This window comes from Haemaphysalis longicornis, unplaced genomic scaffold (assembly GCF_048455015.1).
Source record: "Haemaphysalis longicornis isolate Haplotype H1 unplaced genomic scaffold, Haemaphysalis longicornis Haplotype H1 scaffold_1, whole genome shotgun sequence".
NCBI lineage: Eukaryota > Metazoa > Arthropoda > Arachnida > Ixodida > Ixodidae > Haemaphysalis > Haemaphysalis longicornis.
The window spans coordinates 423,530,750-423,540,758 of record NW_027526203.1 but is presented as its reverse complement, the minus strand read 5'-3'; positions in this window follow the sequence as shown (position 1 = coordinate 423,540,758).

Genomic DNA, 10,009 nt, shown 5'->3' with positions numbered 1-10,009 from the left:
GAGTGAAGATGTTGCACATCGGTCTTTGATGAATGGGTTATCCAGCAAAGCTGACCACCATTTGATTTCAGAGTCGCAACAGTTTAATTGGCAAATCATAGCGACGGTCAGCCCACCCCCCAGTAGTGTCGAAGTTGTTCTGGAGGTTCCTACTCTATGTTCAGCGTAAATTTGACTGTGACGAAATTTTGCTGCAGTTGGCCTTTAATTTTAACAGCTAATGGTGCAGTTTATAAATTGCTGTGGCCCCACAGTGTCATGGCAGGAACACATTTTAACAAAGCTGCTACAGTTTCTGGACTGTGCCACTCCATCCATAACAGTGCAGAGGGCAACATCTGATCGGTTAGTTTCAAACAAAGCAGGACGAAACATTGGTAAGTCGAATCGTGGATCCGAATGTTTAGACTAGAATTGTACAGCATAATATTTTTCCTCCAAGTGCACTCGTCACGTTACCGCAATGATCAAAAAGGTAGGCTCGTTCTTCACGTAATCCTTTAGTGTGGGCTGTTGACACCTTAGGCATCATTCACAGAGCCGTCACCGTTGCCACCACGGCACCATCACGTCAAAAAATTGGTGACAAAGACTGAATGTAGTAGCATTGGACAGGAAACAACGGGAAAACTTTGGGAGCTCCCCATCTCCCTGGCAGTCTTGGTACAACGTTGTTTGCCCAGGGATCAGTTTCACTTATAATTTATCGTGCTTATTTTTTGAGGGTCCGATTTTTTCGCCAAATGCCACCCCCCAGGGTCAATATTTTTTATTGCTGATATAAATTCTTCGGGCGAATCTATCTCGAGAAAAAATTGTCAATTTTTTTAGGGTGATCATAAAGTGACAAAAAAATCATTTGTATTGTTACATATGCGTGATTTATTCATGAGTAACATAAGGAAAATTTAAAGTTTCGCAGGTGCAAGAAGTGGGAGAAGTGCAAGAAGCGCATCAGTTTCGTGAACGCAAAAAGTGGGAAGCGCTCAGAGGACGAAACCGAAACCGGCCGCCACGCGCCCGCGCGTGACCCGTTGCGCAAGTGATAGCGGGTGCACCGCTGTAGCAAAGTGTAAAAAAAAAGAAAAGAAACTGCACACACTGTGAAGATGCACGTAACCATGAGTAAACGCGTCATAGCATCACAGTGCTGGCAGCAGCACCGTGGCGGCCTTTGTGGCAGATGCATGAAACTGTGAGGATTGTGCCTTCTCCGTAGATATGCGGGCATGAAGGAAGTCTGTGGGCCGGCCATGGGTGGATCTTTGCGTTGCCAACTGTGTGCTCGCTTTTCGCTGAATGTAGTGAAATATCCTAGTTTTCTGGTTGGCTGGCTTCTCACGGGGCGTGGTTTTGTCATGTTGACAGAAAGGAAACGTAGAACTCAGCCTCCCATCGCCGGCGCAGCGTCTTCAAGAAAAAATCGCCCAAAAGATCATCACCCATGATGGAAGACGGTGACATGACGGGGAGCAAAACGGCTTTGTAAATGATGCCTTACACATGTGCACATTCTTGTGTGAGGAGACAAGAGGCATAGTTAGTGCCCTGAGCCACTGTGCATTGTATGCCTTCATCTGTATAGTGGCAAGATGTTGTTTTGCACATTAAGGTAGTGTGCAGAAGACGGGAATGCAGAGGTTCATTTCTCCTTTGTCCTCCCTATCCAGCTTCTTACGCTCGCTGCGACTGCATTCCCATCTTGCTTTTCACTCCAATTGCCTTTCAGTCAAATCAAGTGTCACCTGGCAACCTTAACCACCTTTCAGTCAAATCAAGTGTTACCTGCCAACCTTAACCACCTTGCTCCCATTGTGTCACAAGTTTTGTCATCAAGTAGTCCAGGAGCTGTCGAAACCAACCAAAGTATCACTTCTGATCTATCTCTTCTGTTCAAAAAAAGCATCCGAAAGCATTGAAAAATTTGTAGAGTGCATTGGTGACCTTCAGCTCATTCAAGCCGTTAATTGCCAAATGCCCGATTCTCCGTTTAGTGTCCCTTTAATGAGGTGCTGCTATACTCAGCTGCAAATACTCGGGCACCCCAAGCATGTTTTTGGATAGGCTTCTACACAACTTGAATGCAACATCATGGTGGCAGTTGTGATCAACTTCCTCCTTTTTTAAGGCAGGACATGTTAGGGCAAACACCTTTTGGTGGCCCTTTTGCAGTCTTGTGAAACATCATCTAAGGCACTGTTTGTGGTTTCTTTATTACGGGCTTGGCTAGGTGGTTCACAACTATTTATATAGATACATAATAGGACAGCGAGGCGTGTGAAAGGCATTGCATAATTTCAGCATTCCTGAATACAATGCACAATTTCTTGGGCAGCAACTATCAATACAAAAAGATCCCATCAATTCACTGATATGCTAAAATAAAATGAACAAACTGACTGTGATATATGAGGGATATCAAAGGCCTGATGCATGGTGTGAATTCAAATAACTCATTCATTTGTGTGTACAACAAAAAGCAGCTTAGCTGCAAAATAACCTGTAACATGCATTTTTTCATTGGCAATTTTGTGAACACTGCAGTTTGGTCGTGTTCTAGCATGGAATTAGTCTTCTTTTTGTAAAAATTAGTGCAGAGTTTCTTCCTTTTAATTGCTGTTTTTAGCTGACAATTCCTTGTGGCGCAATGACTTCAATGACAAACTGTTATGGTGATCAGTTGCAAAGAAAATGGAAACTTGATGCCGTGGCTCAGAAAAAATGGGCTACCTTACTGCACTAGCCAACACAGCAGGAATGAGCCAAAGTTGTACGACGTTATCAATACGTAGCACGATTAAATTTACCCACAGCTTCAGCCACTCCAAACACCACATATGTCTGATGGGCACAAGGAGTCTGTATACCGTATTTGCAAGATTATAATGCACACCTTTTTTCCTTGAAGGTAGCCTTCAGATTTGAGTGCGCATCATTACCATCGGGCTCAAAACTAAAATCGGTTTCAAAGCGGCCAGCAGCGTCGCTTGGACACCAACTCCTCCCGAAATCCAACTCTATTCAAACGAAACGATCCGTCAGCATCACGTGTGTACGTTTTGGCATACCATTCCTCAATGGGCACGCATTAGCTTCAGGGCACTACAAGTTCACCGTACCTTAGCCAGGTGCTGCACATATTGCTGCTGCTACAACTGGCACTTTGTTCCAGTTTTTATGGCTGCCAAGAGGTACCACTACGAGGTGACCTTCGAACTCAAGGTATACTTCTACTTGCCAACAGTGAGGGGAACCGAGCAGCATCACGTACATTGGGCATACTGGAGTCAAGAGTGTGCAACTGATGTAAACAAAGCAGAGCCATATTTTCATGCAAGGCTTCACCGGCCCTGAGTACAGACGTTTTCGTGAACTTGAAGACACCCTGACAAAATTCATAAAGGAATAGCGAATGAACCAATGGCCCCATCACATTTGAAATTGTGACGGTCAAGGCACTTAAAATAGCAAATACTTTCAATGTTCTCCACTCCGCCAGCAGGAGCTGGATTAGCAAGTTTATGAAGCACAGGGGATTTTCACTGCCACAGTTGCATGCTTGAAATTAGATGTCTTCTGCCAGGTACATGGTGCTATGTTTTTTACATCTGCGCCATAGAATCGGTTTCAGATCAAGCTTAACAAGCGGTACAGGTTAAAGATAATACAAGCGTATGCGCCAACAGCCAGCTACGAGGATGAGGCCGTAGATAGTTTCTACGAAGACGTCGAGTCAGCAATGAATAAGGGGACCGCACAGTTCACAAGTAGGTGCAAAGAGAGTAGGAGAAAAATCAGTGGGAAATTTGGAATAAGCACTCGCAACTGTCGAGGTGACACACTGGTTGGATTCGCAAAGAGAAATAACCTTAAACTACTGAACCCATTCTTCCGGAAACGCAAGAGTAGGAAATGGACTTGGAAAAGTTCTGGCGGGATTACAAAATTGACTTCATTCTGAGTGACAACCCAGGTATTGTGCAAGACATGGAGGTACTAAGCAAGATTCGGTGCAGTGATCATAAGATGGTTAGGTGCAAAGTGAGGCTAAATCTCAAAAAAGAAAGAAGGAAGCTCATGAAAAGTAAGAAGCCCAACGTCAGGTCAGTAAGAGACAGGACGCATGAGTTTAAAATAACCCTTCAGAACAGGTTCGCACTTCTAGACGGTCAGAATGAGGACAGTGTGGACACTCTAAATGATAACCAAACAATAGCAATCACAGAGTCAGCAGCGGCTACTGGAGAAGCAGCATGTAGGAAACTGGAAAGCTTACTAGGCAAACAAAGGAACTTATTTCGCAGCGCCAGAAGGTAATATTGTCGAGTACGGTGGATCAAACTGAACTAGCGGAGCTGTCAAAATTAATAAGCAGAAGTAAAACAAATGACATTCGTGCATACAACATGATGGCCATCGAGGAAACTTTAAAAAGAGGAGAAAGCTTGAAGGCAACAAAGAGGAAGCTGGCTATTGGCAGAGACAGAATGTACGCACTTAGAGATGAACAGGGTATTGTTACGCACAATATGGAAGAGATAATAAAAATCGCAGAACAGTTCTACACCAGGCTATATGGCAACGACGCTGGAGCGAGACAAAGTACCGAGCCTACAAACGTTGCTTGCGATTTTCCACCAGTAATGAAAGGGGAAGTAGAAAAGGCACTTAAGGGCATGAAAAGAGGGAAAGCTGCAGGCGATGACGGCATAACCATAGACCTTCTAAAATAGGGTGGAGATATAATTCTAGAAAAGCTTGCTGAACTATTTTCAGTATGTTTAAGGACTTTAAAAGTACCAAAAGCTTGGAAAAACACCAACATTGTTTTAATTCACAAGAAGGGAGATAACAAAGATCTTAAGACCTACAGACCCATCAGCCTTCTGTCGGTTGTATACAAGCTGTTTACCAAGATAGTAGTTAGCCGCATAACCGCCAGCCTAGACTTCCAACAACCCAGGGAACAGACTGGGTTCATAAAAGGATACTCTACAATGGATCATATCCATGTCGTCAACCAAGTAATAGAAAAATGCGCAGAGTCTAATAAACCACTTTACATGATATTTATTGACTATGAAAAAGCGTTCGATTCAGTAAGCACCACCGCAGTGATGGGTGCCTTAAAGGACCAAGGAATAGAGAAGACCTACGTACGACTCCTAGATGACATATATGAGGAATGCACCGGCAGAATTACACTTCACAAGCAAAGTGATAAATCCCTGACGTGAAGGGGAGTGCGACAAGGAAATACCATCTCACCGAAATTGTTCACAGCATGTCTGGAGAGAGTATTCTGGAGGCTTGACTTGGAAAACTTACGCTTACGGATAAACGGCGAATACTTGAGCCAGTTAAGGTGACATAGTCTTGCTCAGTGAATCTGCAGAGCAACTCCAAAACATGATTGAGGAACTAATATCAAAGCTTCACTGTGGGGCTAAAGATAAACATGAATAAAACCAAAGTGATGATAAATAAACATGCTGAACGCGCCTTTTTTTAGACTAAAAGACGAAACACTGGAGCAAGTACAAGAATATAACTATCTTGGCCAGATGGTCAGTGCGGACTTAAACCACGGGAAAGAATTCAGGCACAGAATAGGACTGGGATGGGGTGCATTCGGCAAGCACTCGCAAATAATGAAAAGTAAGATGCCTCTATCCCTAAAAAGAGTGGTATTCAACCAATGCGTCCTGCCGGTGATGACATACAGAGCGGGAACTTGGCGACTTACTAAACAATTGGAAATCAAGCTTAGGTCCACTCATTGTGCCATGGAGAGAATAATTTTAGAAGTAACGCTTAGGGACAGAAACCGAGCTACCTGGATCAGGGAACAAACTCGGATGGATGATATCATAGTTCAGGTTAAGAAAACGAAATGGACTTGGGCTGGCCATGTGGTACGACGAGCGGACAACAGGTGGACCACAAGGACAACAGAATGGACACCGCGAGACGGGACTAGAAGAATAGGAAGGCCATCAACTCGATGGAGAGATGAAATAAGAAAATTCGGAGGCAAGGAATGGACTCGGGCAGCACAGGACAGAAACGAGTGGAGGTCAATGGGGGAGGCCTTCGTCCTGCAGTGGACCCAAATAGGCTGTTGATGATGATGATGAAGAAGTTCATTGAACTCTAAGTGCCACCACAGAATATTGGCGCTTGTAGTGCTACAAAAACTTTAATTTTGTGCCCTCCACTCAACCAAGCTGGAGCTCGTGTGTGCCTCACTGTGCGCTACATGTCTAACTTGAAGCAGCTTGCAGCTCCCATCCAGCAAGCGCTACAATAGAGGCATTTCCGTGATTACTATTGATTTGCAAAATAAAAGGAGAGGTGTCAATCGCTCTCGAAGATTGAAGAAAAGTTTTAGATTACAGTAGTTTGCTTGCACATAGACCACAGTGCAGGCACATAATTTGCATTTTTTTCTTTCTTTGGTGGGTTCAAAATGTGACGGAAGTTGTCCATGTAAAGACACGTAGCATAGTTATATGAATAATATGGGTTGTGTCTCGCGCCTCTTAACCTTATACTCAGTGTAATTCCTGGTACTTTTGGTGGGCTTAACGAAGAGCAATGAAAAAAGTGCAAACTTCAGTTTGGCTGTATCCAGCATTCACGTTTAGTGAAACTACTGAGAGCCCCTACATATGCTATTGCATCTCTCTAATCGTAAACCAGCAGTGCAGTTGAAGCCTATTAGAATGTACATTGAAGATACAGCAAGCGAAAACATCTGTTATCTTTGGAGTGTACTGTATCAAAAATAAGAAAAAAACACGGAGCTCTGCAAATCTGCAAAGCCTTATATATTATACTTTTAGAAGAGCTGGGACAAGATTCACAGCTTTGCTTGCTCGATAAAGCAATTCATGATCATGTCGAACATTGTCTGATGTCTTGTTTTCATGGCGAGGTTGGCCTTCTCGCCATGAAATGAGGTATTTGCCACCAAGCGTTCTGACCCCTGGCTGGTTGCAAGAGTTTAACATTGGCTCAGCAGACAAACATAATCTTTCTGTGCTGTTTCTATGGACCACTGAACTAACTTCTGTAAAGATGTTGTCTTCTGACTGCAAAGAGGATCGCTTGATTGCCTTAATCATTTGGTGAAAACCCGCTTGCAGTGTGTCTTAGTTACCAACCTCTGAAGGGACTTTTAGAATTGACATGGTGTCTATTTTTGAAGTGCTAATTTACTCTGTGAAACACCTTGATGAGAATGGGCAAAGTAAAAAAAGCAAGAATAAAATAAAGGTGCCGCACAATGATGTCGATATTCAATTTGCGGTTATGAAGAGAAAGCAATTTTAATGTTTTTTTTCTCTCCTTGTAAATCAAAATTGGTGACGTACACTGGAAAGTACATTGAGGATTGAATCTTCACTGGAACCATAGTAGTGTCCCCCTTCCAGGCCGCAGTCTCAACAATATTGCAAGCCATAGCTTTTAAGCCGTTGTAAATCGTTGCCACACGAAGACAGTCACATATCTCGCTAGGTTCAATTTAATCTTAAATTTAGCGCACTGTAGTGAACAGGCAGTTAGAACAGGGTTTATTATGATTGAATTTTGGAGGACCAAATAAAACTACAAGTATGGCGGTAAATATAGGGGCCATAATCTCAAGGGATTCCTTCATTTAAAATGCTAGGTGAAGGCGAGCTGGGACGAAAGGTTGTCTGATCTCTCCGTGACAAGCCCTTCGAGTTGAAGAAAGGAAGGAACCTCTTCAAAATCTGGCCCAAATTGTTCGTTCTATCCGGATTCGTAGTACCATATGTTTAGTCATAACCTTCTGCGTACTGACTGCAGTGCCAGCCCTATCGTGATGAAACGTACTGAAGGAGCTCATAAACTTCGGATGCCAAGTTCCCATGTTTTTGGTGATTGTGTTGATATGTACTCCTGCTTCATGCTGAGGTGAACTGAGCCGTCCCTCGGTGTCGTCTGCTACATGAAGGCATCTCTCTGCCTGTAAAAGCCCACAAAGGGGTGAGTTCGGGCTTCATGAGCTAGTAATAAAGCCCGATTCTTCATGCCTGCTGCCGCAGAATTACTAAAATGGCATCCCACATGTTTTTCTTACTTGAATACTCCCCTTCTTACGATTACTAAACATTTTTACTACAGAATCTGAGGTTCCTCACGGGTGTGCATGCTATAGGAACCAGTTATCTGCTCCGCTGCCTATAGCAGTTGATAAGTGACGAAAAATAAGTCCTAATTAAGCTTTTAAGGGAATTGCAGTCGAGTGTAGGTTTAGTTTGGTTTAAAACATTTAGTTTGGTTTAAAACATTCAGTCTCATGAGGACATGTTCCACTGCCAACTTTCTTTTTTTTTTTGTCAGCGCCCACTTAACTTCTCCATTGCGGTTTCTCAGCCTACACAGTCCAAAATGTTTCGGTCTGTCACATGTTACTGGGGCTACACAAAAATGATGTACAAATTTAGTAAGTACCAAGTCCTTGACGCCAAGAATGGCGACCTTGTGCTTTGGCCTAAGGTGATTCGTTCGTTCGGCAGCTCGTTCTTTAGCTCAAGAATGAACTGTCAGCACATACTGCTTTTTAGCACGCTGCTTGAATATTTTTTCTCATTTTGGCATTTCTGAAGCAAACTACATTTTCATATATGAGAACTCAAAATTCTCAGGTTGTGAGCGACCTTTTGTGTTCTTCCCAGTTGATGCAACACATGGTACACACAACCCCAAGAATTGTGGGCAGAAGTAAATTAGATAAAATTCTCAAGGGTTTTAGAGTTCTAAGCGACCCTGAGTATTCAGTTCTAACTGCACAATAATGCATTTAGATGCAACAAATTGCATGCTCACACACACCCACTCATGCACAAACACATAGACACGCAAAATAATGCAGTGATTGCACACATTAAAAAAAGACCTCTGCCTTCCTCCCAAAATACTAGATGCCATTCTGGTTCAATCGTGCCTCATGTCACCCTGAAGCAGTCATGGGCACGTTACCGAAAAAAGTAACAGTGTTACAGTTACTTACCTAACCCAAAAAAGTAACTCTGTTACAGTTACAGTTACCAAGTTTCCAAAAGTAACTAGTTACAGTTACAGTTCCTGTAAAAAAGTAACATCGTTGCTTTTCCGTTACTGTATGAAACTAATTATTAGATAACAAGATTTAGCTTATTAAATAGAAATGTACGAAGGCATGGGGGCCCAGGCAGCGGTTGCACTTGCTCTGTGTCGACAGAAATGGCTGCCAAACGTTTACAAAAGTACAAATGCGGAGGCCGAACTTATACTATACCGAGCTTGAGGACAAAACAGACGAAACAATCAATGTCAACTAAATTTATTTTCACCTACAGTGTTGTCGCTTGACCGCCTTGAATAGTGAGGGAGAAGGGGAAAAAGGGGATGGGGGTGGTGGATCGCCGAAGGCCCTTCGGAGGAAAAGGGAAACGGATGTGGGAGTACTTTGGTTGTCGAGGTGATTTTGAAGGATACTGAAAAAAGCGCTGCCTTAGCATTTTATTTCGTACTTGTCGTCGGAGACGGAGACCAATTTGAGCTATTGCCGAAGCGACATTTGTCCGTAGGCCCTCGGAGTCGTTCTCCCACCCCAACCCCCAGCCACCCCCACCCCGGAATGAGCCAAGGTTCTTTCCAATGCAGAGCATTTCAGTAACTCACGATGTCACCCGCGTTGACGTCCGTAGTCCGCATCGCTCCCCCTACACTATATAAAAAAATAATACTTACCGGCGCCAGGTTTCGATCCCACGATTCTGCGGGCGGAACGCAAGGTACATGGTGCTCTACCCACTGCGTCACAAAGCCGACACAGGATGGAAGGTTAGGAACGCGCCTTATATCCTTGACTCATTCAACCGTCGGCCACAGGTGCGCCTTCTCCCCCGTGTCCTCCTCGCCTTCTCTCCGCTCGCAACACCCTCTCTCGCCGCGTTCGGTTCGGGCGCACAACAGGTGGGGACGTGCGCAACAC